Raw genomic sequence first — 13,198 nt, 5'->3', positions numbered from 1 at the left:
TGTTGGCAACCACATTACAGAGCTAAGCTGTAGATATGCTAGAAAAAAACTGTAGAAAACTGTAAATCTCAAATTGAAAAACAGTAAATCTACAGTTTTATCCGTTATGATTTTTTATTATTTAATTATGGTAATAAATAGAATATATTTTAGGAAGCCGGAAATTAAAAACCAGAAATATCATGAAGTATGTTTGTTTTACCGACATTATGTTTTATCGACTGAGCGATCGATGTCGGTAAGGGGCATACCTTACTAATTTTAGACTTCTGATTGTACCCAAAGAGATAATAATATAAACTACGTAACAATTGCACCAATCAAAAGCCCCTATTCTTCTGATTTAGTACGCTAATTAGAATTCTAACTTTCTACTACTGTCTGCAATTAACGCCATCTATTAAATCGAATGATGACCATTACCTCTGTTTCGATTAGAGCTCGACAAGGTTCTAAATGAACGTGGCGAAAAAAGGAACTAACGCTGTCATCATACAAAAACGCCATTTTTGACAGTTCTCCTTTACCAGCAGCGCCCCGCCCACGTTCATTTCAAGCCTTATCGCACTTTATATTAAGTTTAATATCATAAAATGACGCCAGCTAGCTCATAAAAACTGTAGATTTCGAGGCCTAAACTGAAAACTGAGAGGATTCCCGAAAAACTGTAGATCTACAGCTAAAACTGAGGGGTTGGCTACACTGCAAGCCTATACATACGAATTATACTATTTTATTTAGACTGGGTTGCACCAGAGGCGTGGGTAAAGTTAAAGTTAAATATGGCGTCCAAACACCCCATATTCTCATACGATATCTGTCAATTTTTCCGGTTATAGTTAAAGTTAAAGTTAGTTGGTGCAACCCAGTCTTATGGTTGAAGTCTGTTGACAACAAGTTGACAAATTGAAAATGGATTATAGTTTTTTTTTATTAAATCTAAGATACCATTAGACAATACTTACACGGCCAGTCTGAGATCAGCTTAGTCCCAGAGACAAGAGTTGAAAAAAATAATAATGATAAAGTCAATATTTTTTACAAAATATAGGTAGTAGTCCTAAATATTATGACGTTAAAACTAAGGTCGAATTTCGACCATTGGGCGATCTCTAGTAATACAAATACTACAAATAGGCCTACTCTCCAAAAACCTTTGCCTTATAATGTGTGAAAATAAAAACAATGATTGACAGATGACAACTGACGTGTTTTGATATGACACGGTAAAGGGCGCCAATTCTTTTTTACGCGGGAACAGGACTTGGGAACTTGTTTCCTTTAGGAGAATGTTGGTTAAGTAAAGGGGTTTGTGAAAGTTTGTTTGCAACAGACAATATTTATTACAGTAGAATAATAATAACTACTACGTGAAGTGGGAACATTTTGTGTAGTAGAGGTATCTATGTCACTTTATATTCATGGCTTTTTCATTAAATTGGCCTGTGAAGAATTATAACTAGTACCTATTAAATGGTTTATTTGGTGATATTTTTATACTTTAAATAAGACAATCTTGAACATATTTTGTGGTTTTTCGGAAGAAAAAACGATCTATCTAGGTCTAGGTCTAGGTTATCCCCGAAACATTACGACTTTTGAGTCTAACTACTACTACTCGTAGAGTTATATACTCTCGGCTACTAATAATAGCAACGTATTAAGTATAATATGACGTACAAATTATCATCATAATAATTTCATCCCCATGCGAGCTCTACCTCCACGTATCACAGGTTCGAAACCGGTCACATAGCTGAGGCAGAGCATTGACGTGAAAATACATACTGTCCCCACAAGCGTAAACGTCATTAAAACAAACGGCAATTTGGGCTTGTAAATGCTTGTAAATGTTTTTTACAGCCTTTATTTACAATCTGCTGTGTAATCTATATCACATTTCGTAACTAGTAAGAAACTCTTAACTTAGAGCTAAGAAATATTATATTAGTTAAACTAGCTTGATCGAGCTTTGCTCGGTATTCGATAAAACACGAATTAAATGACATTTTCTAGAAATGATTCCTAGCTAGTTCGATTTATCACCCCCGAAAACCCCCTATATACTAAATTTCATGAAAATCGTTGGAGCCGATTCCGAGATTCCAATTATATTATAATATTATGTAATATAATACTAGCTATTTGACCGAGCTTTGCTCGGTATTCGATGAAAATGACATTTTCTAAAAATGATTCCTAGCTAGATCGATTTATCGCCCCCGAAACCCCCTATACATATACTATCCGCCGATTCCGAAATTCCAATTATATATGTATATATATATATATATATATATATATATATATATATATATATATATATATATATATATATTTAAATCGCCGAAGACTTGTTGCGTCTTTTCAAAGTCGAACCATATGGCGTCTACCATTTCCAATGACTTTTTAATTGTTATTCGTGCGAATATAGTTACATTGCTGTCATGTGAATTCTATTGTCGACGAGAAATTTTGTTTACGTACGAAAATTAGATATTCAATATGAAATAATTCTCGCTGGTTTTTTGCGTCCGTTCGCGATGGAAATCATGTGACACATTGTATATTTTTGTATTCGTTCCATGCATTTAATCGTTTTTCCTACATCCATTTAAATGTATGGATATATTGATACCGTATATTGTACTATATTAATTCCATGCATTCTACTAATTAAATGACTCCTTACTATATTTGAGATTATATCGGTACCGTATATTATTTTTGTATGTACGCCATAAACTGTTGAGTTTGTTGCTTCCTCCTAACCTTATATGTTATATCGATACATACATAGGTACCTATATAATAGATCCCAATAAATTCATTGCGTGATGTGGTCTCTGCCTACCCCAAAGAGGGACAGGAGTGACGATATGTATGTATGAATAGAGAATCATCCCTCTTTATGAAGTCGATTAAAATGAAATACTTATTTCTATAACTTGGAGTACATAACAGACATTAAAAACAAGTTATCCCTATATTACATAGATTAATTAAATTTAAAATTATAATTAGGTAAGTCCGCTAGGCTAACTAAAAAATATTAAGGATAATTATGATAGATATGATGTGGGAGCATTTTATTTATGGGAGCGTGTTTCTTCTGAACTTAAGTATGAACACAAAATAAAACAATTGTTTCGGTAGTAGGTATTTTTAAGTTTTATTGTTTAAAATCAAGTAGGTACAATAATAAACCCATAGTCATAATAATCAAAGTATCGGACAAATCAAATACACCGAAATAGGAACATAAAAGTAATTTAAGAAATTAACAATTTTAAGAACGACCAGTTGAGAGGCTAATTTACTGTGACATTGACTATAGTTAACTTGTGTATGTAAGCAATACTAGTTTTCAATCGTGGCTCTGCCCACGTGACAAGTTGATAAAATTTAACAAATTGAAATTCGTTATTAGCCGTTTAGGCGTTAAAAAATAAAACAAAAATGCTTAGAAAAATATTAACCTGAAGAATCACATATCAGACATACCTATCAGTACAAAGTCTCAAAAAAAGGCCCTTTAGGCGTCGAAAAGAAAAATAAAAACGCTTAAAAAATTATTAACGTACCTATCAAAAATAAGATAAATCAGTCCAAAATCTCAAAAAATTACACAACTACACAAAAATTACACAACAATATATATACTTTGTTTGTAAATTTAAATTATAGTTATTATCTATAATCGTACCTATTATTTCTGTTTATTTGTTTTGTACAAAAAGAGGACGGTATTTGATTATAATACAAGTTCACAATAATAATAAATTTTTTCGTAAGTAGTTGGTTAACGCGCGCGCGTAAGCAAACACGACGCGACGTTGCGTTCTGTGCTGTGATAGTCATAGTCAATCATGGTTGTCGTGATTGATGTAGATCGTTTCGATCGTTTTTTGTATTGTTTATTGTATCTTCTTCTTCCTAGTCGTATCCTCATGGCTGAGGGACGTGACCACCAAAATTTGCTTTTTGGGATAGGGCTCTCCACTTGTCTCTATTTTTGGCCTGATGAAATGCCTCCTGGAACGTGCAGTCAGCAGCCTTGACAATCGCGTCTGTCCATCGTGTAGCCACTCTGCCTCTGCCCCTTTTCCCCTCTAATTGCCCAGCTAGTATGAGACTCTCAAGATTATTAGGCTCCCAGCGGGCTATGTGGCCAAAAAAGGCAAGTGATCGTTGTAGACAAAGCGTGGACAGGCGGGTGGTAATTTTGAGTTGCTGAAGTATAGACGTGTTGGTCCGGTGTGCGGTCCAAGGGATGCCGAGCATTTTACGCCAGCACCACATTTCAAAAGCGTCAATCTTAGCTCGAGTACGTGCTTTTAGTGTCCATGTCTCGGAGGCATATAAAAATATTGAAAAGATTAGGGAACGCATTAGTGTTATTTTTGTGCTACGATAGATGTTCTTATTCTTCCATATCTTTTCTAAGCGCCCAACCGCAGATTTAGCCATCTGAGCCCGTCGGACAACCTCCCTCTCGCAGTTACCATTGTTGCTAATCAACGATCCCAGGTAGACAAACTCCTCTACGGGTTGGAGATCTTGTAGTAAGGATGTCTTTTGTATTTGGTTCAGCTTATCGACGTACATCAGTTTGGTTTTATTGCGATTGATTTGGAGGCCAAAGTCTCGACTAATCTTTTCGAGCCGCGCTAGAAGTTCAGCAAGTTTCACTTCGCAAGTACTTATAAGCGTGGTGTCGTCAGCGAACCTTAGGTTGTTGAGAAGGTATCCGTTAATTTTAATACCATCCTCCCAATCTTCCAACAATCGACGCATTATATATTCGCCTACGAGGTTGAACAGCTGTGGAGAGAGGATGCAACCCTGTCTGACACCACGCTCTGTAGCAAACGGCTCTGACAGATCATTGTCTAATCGCACCCTTGATCGACCTTCCAGATAGAGGTTTTGTACCAAAAATATGAGATGATCGGGGACGCCCAACTCTCTCATCACCTCCAGCATTTTGGACCAGACGATGCAGTCAAAGGCCTTAGCGTAATTCACAAAACAGAGTACTATTGGGACATTGAATTCTCTGCTCTTTTCTATCAGCTGACGGATGTTTAGGATTTGTTCTCGGGTACCCCTGCCCTTTACGAATCCCGCCTGCTCTTTGGATATCTGTCTAGTTATATAGTGTGCCAATCTGTTGTTTATAACATGGAGAAGAATCTTACTGGCGTGTGAAATTAGTGAGATGGTCCGATAATTTCCACACTTTTTAGTCGACCCTTTCTTATGTAGTGGTATCACGAGAGATTCTGTCCAATCGTCTGGCCACTGTCCTGTTCTCCATACTTTAAGGCATATTGAATGCATTACTCTGATTCCACACTTACCCAAGCTCTTAAGCACTTGTGCCTGTATACCATCTCCACCGCAAGCTTTTGTTTTGAGCTTATTTATAGCTGCTTCTACTTCATGGAGAACGATGTCGGGTTCTTTATCTGTAAAATCTAATCTAGTGTCAGGTTCATCAGCGTCATATTTGTACAGGTCTTGGCAGTAGTTCCTCCATCTTGTCATCACTTGGTTCTTGTCTAAAATCAGGTTACCCTTTTCATCTTCTATGTTCCAAGATTTTGATTTTCGTTCCCGTGTGAGAATTTTTACCTTTTGGAACATGTCTCTTGGATGTAGGGTATCAGAGTGTGTTTGTATATCTCTACATATAGAATTGATATATGCATTCTTGTCATGTCTACAGAGACGCTGTACTAGTGAGTCAAGTTCAGAGTATCGCTGTTGTTCTTCCTTTGAACGAATTCCTCCAGTCTTTAGAGCCTTTCTTTGTGCGATTGCCTCCCAAGTGGTCATCCACTCAGATCTAGGGTGTTTTACTTTCCGTCCATTTGTGATTGTTCTAGTTGTCTCTTCTAATGCGGCCTTAAGCTGATTCCATGATGTATTGGCTGAGTCAAATGGGCAATACGTTTCACTGTCCAGTCGAGTTTGTAGTGTGTCCTCAAAAGCTTTCGCTTCTTGTGTTAGAAGAATATTTTTGGATGGTGGAGGCTTTGAAACTACTTTGAGGCGGACTCTGTATTGAGCTATTAACAGCTGATGGTCGCTGCCACAATCTGCACCCGGAAAAGTCTTTGAGAGAGTTATGCACGACTTCCATCTGCTGCTGATTAATATGAAGTCAATCTGATTTTTATGACCTGTTGGCGATCGCCATGTCCATAAGCGTCTTGGATGTTGTTTATATGTCGTGTTAGTTACGAATAGTCCTTTTTCAATGCAAAACTCTAACAACATCTCACCTCGACTGTTGCGGGCTCCTAAGCCGTATTCCCCAATAACATTCCTTAGGTGTTGATCATTATCAGTGTGCCCTATCTTAGCATTAAAGTCTCCCAGGATGATAGTACATTCCTTCTTTGGTAACGCTTTGCAGGTTAATTCTAGCTCGTGGTAAAATTCCTCCATCTCTTCTTCGGTGGCTGCAGTGGTCGGCGCATAGACCTGTACAAAGTTAATTGGGTGTGGATGGGCTGAAATTTTAAGGATATAATTCTATTGTTGATGGTATTATACCCCAATACCTTGTCTCGTAGCCAGCTAGCAACTATGAAGCCCACACCACTAAAACTATTGTCTTGCTTGTCAGAGTAGATTACCATATTTCCTTCAGGTGTGATGTGGTATCCGTTATCTTTGACATGGGTCTCACTCAATCCTAGTATAGCCAGATTATAGCGCTCCATCTCCGCTTCAACAACTTCGATTTTTCCTGGCCTTAAAAGTCCACGGACATTCCAGGTTCCTATTGTTATTGCCCTTCCCTTGGGTGTTAGTTTGCTAGAGTAAGATGTTATGTTTCCAACTGCAGCCGGTAGCCAATTTCACACCAGTCGGCCCGGAACCAAGCTGGCGCCGAGCGTTAGTCGGGTCGCATGACATCATATTATCTCTGGTGGCGTTCTTAATCATGGTGGTTTTCCTGGGATTATAGTCGCGGTAGTTTCCCGTTGCTTTCCGCGCTAGACTTTTTGAGGGTATTTAGTCCTCAAGGCCACTACTGCCTAGGAGTCAGGTTATCATATCCGCCGCCTGAGACTCGGCGTTGTTACTCGTTTAGCACCACCCGGGGGACACGTGTAGGTTAGTAAAAGGTAATTCCTACGGACGCGAGTAACCACCGCCGTTTATTGTATCAAGTTTGATTAATTTTAAACATTGATTTGATTTGTAATCTAATTTTAATTGCCTGAAATGTAAAATCAGCGATATGCGATCAGTAGTTGGGAAAGGGTCCGGTGGCTTTAACACAGGTTATACTGTAACCTAGCTAAGCTGCCGGTTGCGATCTTAACATTCTAATATAAAAAACCATTGAAAATAAAATAATTTGCATGTTGTAATTGTCTAGATTAAGGTTTTTATGTTATCGAGCTGAATAAAAGTACATTATTATTATTATAAGTATGCCATCACAGTTACTATAAATCTCAAGGGTGTCGATTTATGAATGTAGAAAGTCAAGATTAAAAAAAAATCTCAGAACACTGTACAGTGTACAGCCTAGCCCATGACCCGGTAACCACTTGACGTTGAGTTTCGATGCACTTGTTTAGGCTATTTTCTCATTACCGTGGCTTTCTAATAGCGAAAGAATTATTTAAGTTGGTTCAGTAGTCTCGTAACTCGTAAGTTAAATAGTAATAAGCAAACGATTAAATATTTCGTGTCTACAATATTAGTAAGTATAGATATTTAAAAATACATTAGTCCCAACCCAATTCGCAGTCTAAACTCAGTCACTGATGGGCTTTTGTTTAAAATATACAATAGGTAAGTACTTATCAAAGAAAATCATATACGTAGGTATGTAGGTAGGGACATAGTAGTTAATACAATCGATCCAAAATACTTTTAGACAGGTAAGTATATAAACAGTTCAACAACAAACAGGACACTGGACGTCAGGATAATGATCGTAAATTGCATATTTATTTGTAAATAAATATGCTGCACCAGAAAAATGAAGATTTATAAAGCGATTTTATGTTCTTTCGTTTCATAGGTAGAACAAAATTATTTGTAATAATATTGATATTATTCTTGGTCGTTGCACCACAATTAAAACATTTTTCTTGTATTACAAAATGGGTCGACGGCCAAGGCCATTTTATTTTGTCTTTAAAATAGTTTTTAAAATCACTTCTTTTAAAAAAAACGATCTACATCAATCACGACAACCATTGACACGATAATCTAACACTGAAAGAATTTTTCAAATCGGACCAGTAGTTCCTGAGATAAGCGCGTTCAAATAAGCCCTTTCAAATAATTTCCCTCCGTTTTTTCCACATTTTCCTCTATTTCTTCGCTTCTATTATTCTTAGCGTGATAAAATATTGCTTATAGCCTTCCTCGATAAATGGGCTATCTAACACTGAATGAATTTTTCAAATCGGACTAGTAGTTCCTGAGATTAACGCGTTCAAACAAACAAACAAACAACCTCTCCTGCTTTATAATATTGAAGTGTAGATAACATTTTTACTACTTTTCTTACTATTCTACTACTATTTTTCGAAAATGTGTCAAATAACTACCTAATTGTAATATCGACATTGCATCGATTCGATATATTTGTTCCTGTTTTCCTGAAATACAGTTACAGATTTGATCATTATTCTGAATGATCGTCATTATGTTTTTAGGGCTATTCAGGAAAAAGACGTTCAGGAAAATGAGGAATTCACTAAATTCGTTTATAATTAAGTATTGATATAAAGAAAATTATTAAGAACTTAGAAATGTTGCGGGCCTTTATAACTTGGTATAAAAAAAGTAGTGAAAAACAGACAAATGTTGGCACACATCGAGAAATGTAGATGACGTCTTATTTGGAAATTTTTGTAGAACGTATTTCAAAGAGAGAGAGAGAGCATAAAACGAAGACCTCTATCCACACCAAAGCACTGCGATCAAATAAAGTGAGCCAGCAGATTTTATCGCAAAATAGGTTTCAACCCGTCACGTTGAGTATATCGGCAAGGCATTCAAAACAAACAATGCGCAGGACAATGACGCGAATTTTATGAACATTTTAAAAATATAATTTTTAGTTATTTAATGTAAGTTGATGTGTTATTTGTTGGTATCGGATTCTTCTCTTCTTTATCTTCAAATTAACATTAAATTTTTAATCCTTTCTAGCTCATTTTTTTTTATAAATAATAAATTGTAAGCGGCAGTATCGAAACGACACGCAAAAATTTCATAATTTGGTACTTTTTTTTATAATAACTTTTGAAATATTAACTCTACTTTCAAATAGTTTTAGCAGCATTTTTGTAAGTTAATTAGACATTGAAATGTGTAATGTTACATCAAATTTACGAAGGCGTTGTGAACCCAACTTTGAAGACATGAATTTAGTCTCTCTCAAATATTCGCCCCACTACACAATATTTATACCACAAGCGTCATTACGTCCGCGCTGGCCGGCAAAAAATATAAACAAAAACATGTCCTTGCATGTCGCGTGCGAACTCCGCCCCCTCGCCTCTGTCACCCCCGCGTCTCGTCTGGGACGATGTCGTTTTGTGGGACGTAATTAAATCACACATTAGAATTGATAAAAACTTTATTATATACAGGAATCCACATTATCGGCGTGTTATACGTAAACAAAGTATCGAATATACGCCACCGATATACGGCGCACAGTAGCGACCTCCAAAATTCGCGCGCCAAATAGCGGAACTAAGAAATACGCCGAAAAGCACTCCGGTGACAAAACAACGTCCATGCCAATATTTCACCCAGCCATTGTACTAACCTTAACACTACTTCTGGCTGAATTTGAGAGATGGTCAATCTTGCGTCCGTATACAGGATGCAACAAGTCAGTCGGACGCAATATCATCGGTAAAAACCGCCATGTAGGACGCAATATCAACTCCGGGGTGGAAATATATATATATATATATATATATATATATATATATATATATATATATATATATATTAGAATTGCTCGTTAGATATTAGATATCTTATAACTTCGTATCGTATCACTTACCTCCTAAGTCCTATTACTCCCTGGACTTTCACGAACATTTCAAGACTAAAATGAGCCAAATCGGTTCAGCGGTTCTCGAGTTTTAGCAAGACTAAAAAATTTAAAAATGTTTTTTCTTTCTATAGATTTTAGATCTGACGACTGACCATATAGTATATGGTCATACCTATTACCTAGATATCCAGCTATGCTTGCATTTTGATATTCGTCATACCATAGAGTAATAAAATATATATGTATAGCTGGTCTCTGGTCATAAACGATTTTTCATAAAATATCTTGCATGCATAAAATAGCAACGACATGTTTGATGTTATGAATTTATGATGCTTAAAGATTGTTACGGCCGCACTGAGAGACATATTTTAATGATGATTAAACTTCAATTTAATGACGGATAACGGCTTAGGTATGTTAAAATCTTCATTTGTTTGTACAGTTAAATAATAATTAATATTTGTCTCTGACTGCCGCACTCAGAGACGAATATTATGATTATTTAATTGTAATTTAACGAAGATTTTGACATAAGCCCCATACATTACTCATTAGCTGTCAAACTCTTCATTAAATTGAAGTTTAATCATCATTAAAATGTATCTGAGTGCGGTAGAGAGTCAGACTTTGCAGCAGTTAGAGTATCAAAAATGTCGTCACCGATGGTTCCTAGGTTTTTAGTTTTTACTTGTTAACTGTTTAGGTACCTGAAGATGGTCATTGGTCACTGTTATTTTCAGTCCATATCGAGTCTCTGCTAGTTACGGTATAACATATTCTTGTTAGGTACTAGGGTCTTGGCACTAGGGTTCCATAAAAACATAAATACTCGTCTAAGGCTATACAGGCTCAACACGGAAGATACAAGACCAATTAGAGTACCGAAGCTAAACCTGTTTTCTACTTCCTGCAGTTAGTTATTAATTCTAATGGTTTAAATTAAACTTTTAGTTAGGTATGGCGAAGACTGAGAACGGACCAAACCGAATATAGTTTTTATGATTTCTTGAATAGAAGGTTTATCTCATGATAATCTTGGTATCACGTCGTAGACTTTTGGGAATACAATAATTTTATAAACAACTAGATGACGCCAGTAATACCGTTGCGCAAAAACTCGTATATCGCGTGGGAACCGTTCATTTTTCCGGGATAACAATTATCCTATGTCCTTTCCCGGGACTCAAAGTATCTCCAATCCAAATTTCAGCAAAATCGGTTCAGCGGTATGGGCGTGAAGAGGTAACAGACAGACAGACAGACACACTTTCGCATTTATAATATTAAAGTATGGATACATGGATGATGGATATTACATATGGATTACTTTTTTTTCGCTAGTGCTATTGATTGGCCTTCGTCAAACAGTTAACCGTTAACGGTTAACCAATCAGCAAAGATATTGAAAAGATAAACTCCTGTCAAAAACCTAATAAACAGGGAACTAGTCATATTTTAAACCAATAGTAAAGCATTAGCGCCTGCAATAACTTTTTCGCGAAATAGATCATCAAATCATGCGGAGTTTAGGATTAGGACCAAGACCCTAGGTGCCATGAATAGGTTATGTTTAGGTATTGTTTACCGGCATTGGCAAACTGTGATGTTTCCATAAGTATTAAGTAACTACAATAATAAGCGGTTATTTCGCAATTGCATCTACAAACTGACAAACCAAGGTAAACAGCCATTTGGTCACACATTACATAACATTGTTTACAATTTTACAACAGTACCAACTAACCATGAAAAAGTTTCAGAATATTATTCATAGTCTTTCGCTCGAATCACAAAGGCACCGAATCTATTCCATAGAATTATTCGATTAAACTTGTCACAGAATCTCTGGAAAATACACGGTTTTCGAAGTATTTATTTTAGACATTTTAATGAATTTCTAAGTAAGTATAAATTCGCCGTTTGGATGTGTTATGGGATTTATGGTACTAGCGTGTGATAAACATTCAAACTGTGGTGGAACAGACTCGAACCGCGGGGTGCTAGTAAAAAGTTCGTTTGGACTCGTGCTGTCGGTTAAATGCGGAACATTTTTTATCCGCGACCAACCGCCAACGGAACCGTTAGCACCTTCCGTAAAGCCGGGTGCACACTGACGCAAAGCCGTATACGGTTATCCGGATTGAGTTTCGGGTAGTTAGATGACAATATGTGCCTTACTGACATTTTACTCATGTGATGAGTAAAATCTCAGTCAGTTTTGTCAAAAAATAATTTTATAAGTCAATAAATAAAAATGAATTTACATAAAACAAAACAATAAAGACCGATTCCGGTTGACTTATAGGTTTTGAATGTCAAAATATTTGAAATCTCACGTATCACATACATACTTAAAATTAAGCTTATAATATAATTATTAATGATGTATTTATAAAACAATAATTAAGATATTCACTTAGTGCTGTTCAAAAATTTTAAGGTGAAGATTTTTTTAACATTAATAAAAAATAATATCTAGCCATAAGTTGTGACTTGTGACACAGATTTTTTTACATTGTCACCGACTTTTTTAGGTTATCTTTTCCGGTTAACCCACCTTATAATATACAATGAAGTTCAGTGTAAACGTTAAACGTAGGAGGGACAAAAAAGGTAGCATTGCGTAACTAAATAAAACCAAACCAATCTGTTACAGTAGTGAGTAGTGACTTGCCTTATTTAGAGAATATTTAAATAGCTTAAAAACGCTTAGCCTACCTACTTATTTTTTCTTCGCATCAAAATGCTATGTGATTCGCTCGCTCTGAATAACTTTTTAAATTATCAACTTATAAACGTTTTTATCGTGTTTTCTTAATTCGTTTATCTTCACTTTTACATTGTATTATTTAAATGTACTTTCCAAAACGGTTTTCGAAACTGTAAATAATTAAGCTTTAGTTAATATTTCTTTTAATCACGATATACTTCTTCAGTTTAATTAAAACTTAAAACCATTAGCTAAACACCTTCAACCGAAAAGATCTATGCCTAAGTTATAAATTATTTAGACATACATAATATATAAGATTTGACTATATAATATAGATTTGACTACATTATTCCTCTGAATCATTACAACAAAAATACCGTTCATATTTCTTCATATTTCTTAACTTGTCACTTAACAAAAAAAAA

The 13,198-nt window shown here is 35.7% G+C and overlaps 2 protein-coding genes across 2 annotated transcripts in view; one reads left to right on the top strand and one right to left on the bottom strand.

The window, feature by feature from the left end:
- Positions 1-13,198, top strand: part of LOC121734072 (spermine oxidase-like) — a 38,196-nt gene that overhangs the window by 13,095 nt on the left and 11,903 nt on the right. The window lies entirely within an intron of this gene.
- LOC121734073 overlaps positions 1-13,198 on the bottom strand; it is a 33,622-nt gene that overhangs the window by 18,800 nt on the left and 1,624 nt on the right. The window lies entirely within an intron of this gene.

This window comes from Aricia agestis, chromosome 15, assembly GCF_905147365.1.
Source record: "Aricia agestis chromosome 15, ilAriAges1.1, whole genome shotgun sequence".
In the NCBI taxonomy this organism is placed as follows: Eukaryota; Metazoa; Arthropoda; class Insecta; order Lepidoptera; family Lycaenidae; genus Aricia; species Aricia agestis.
This window is presented reverse-complemented; position numbering and strand designations above follow the sequence as displayed.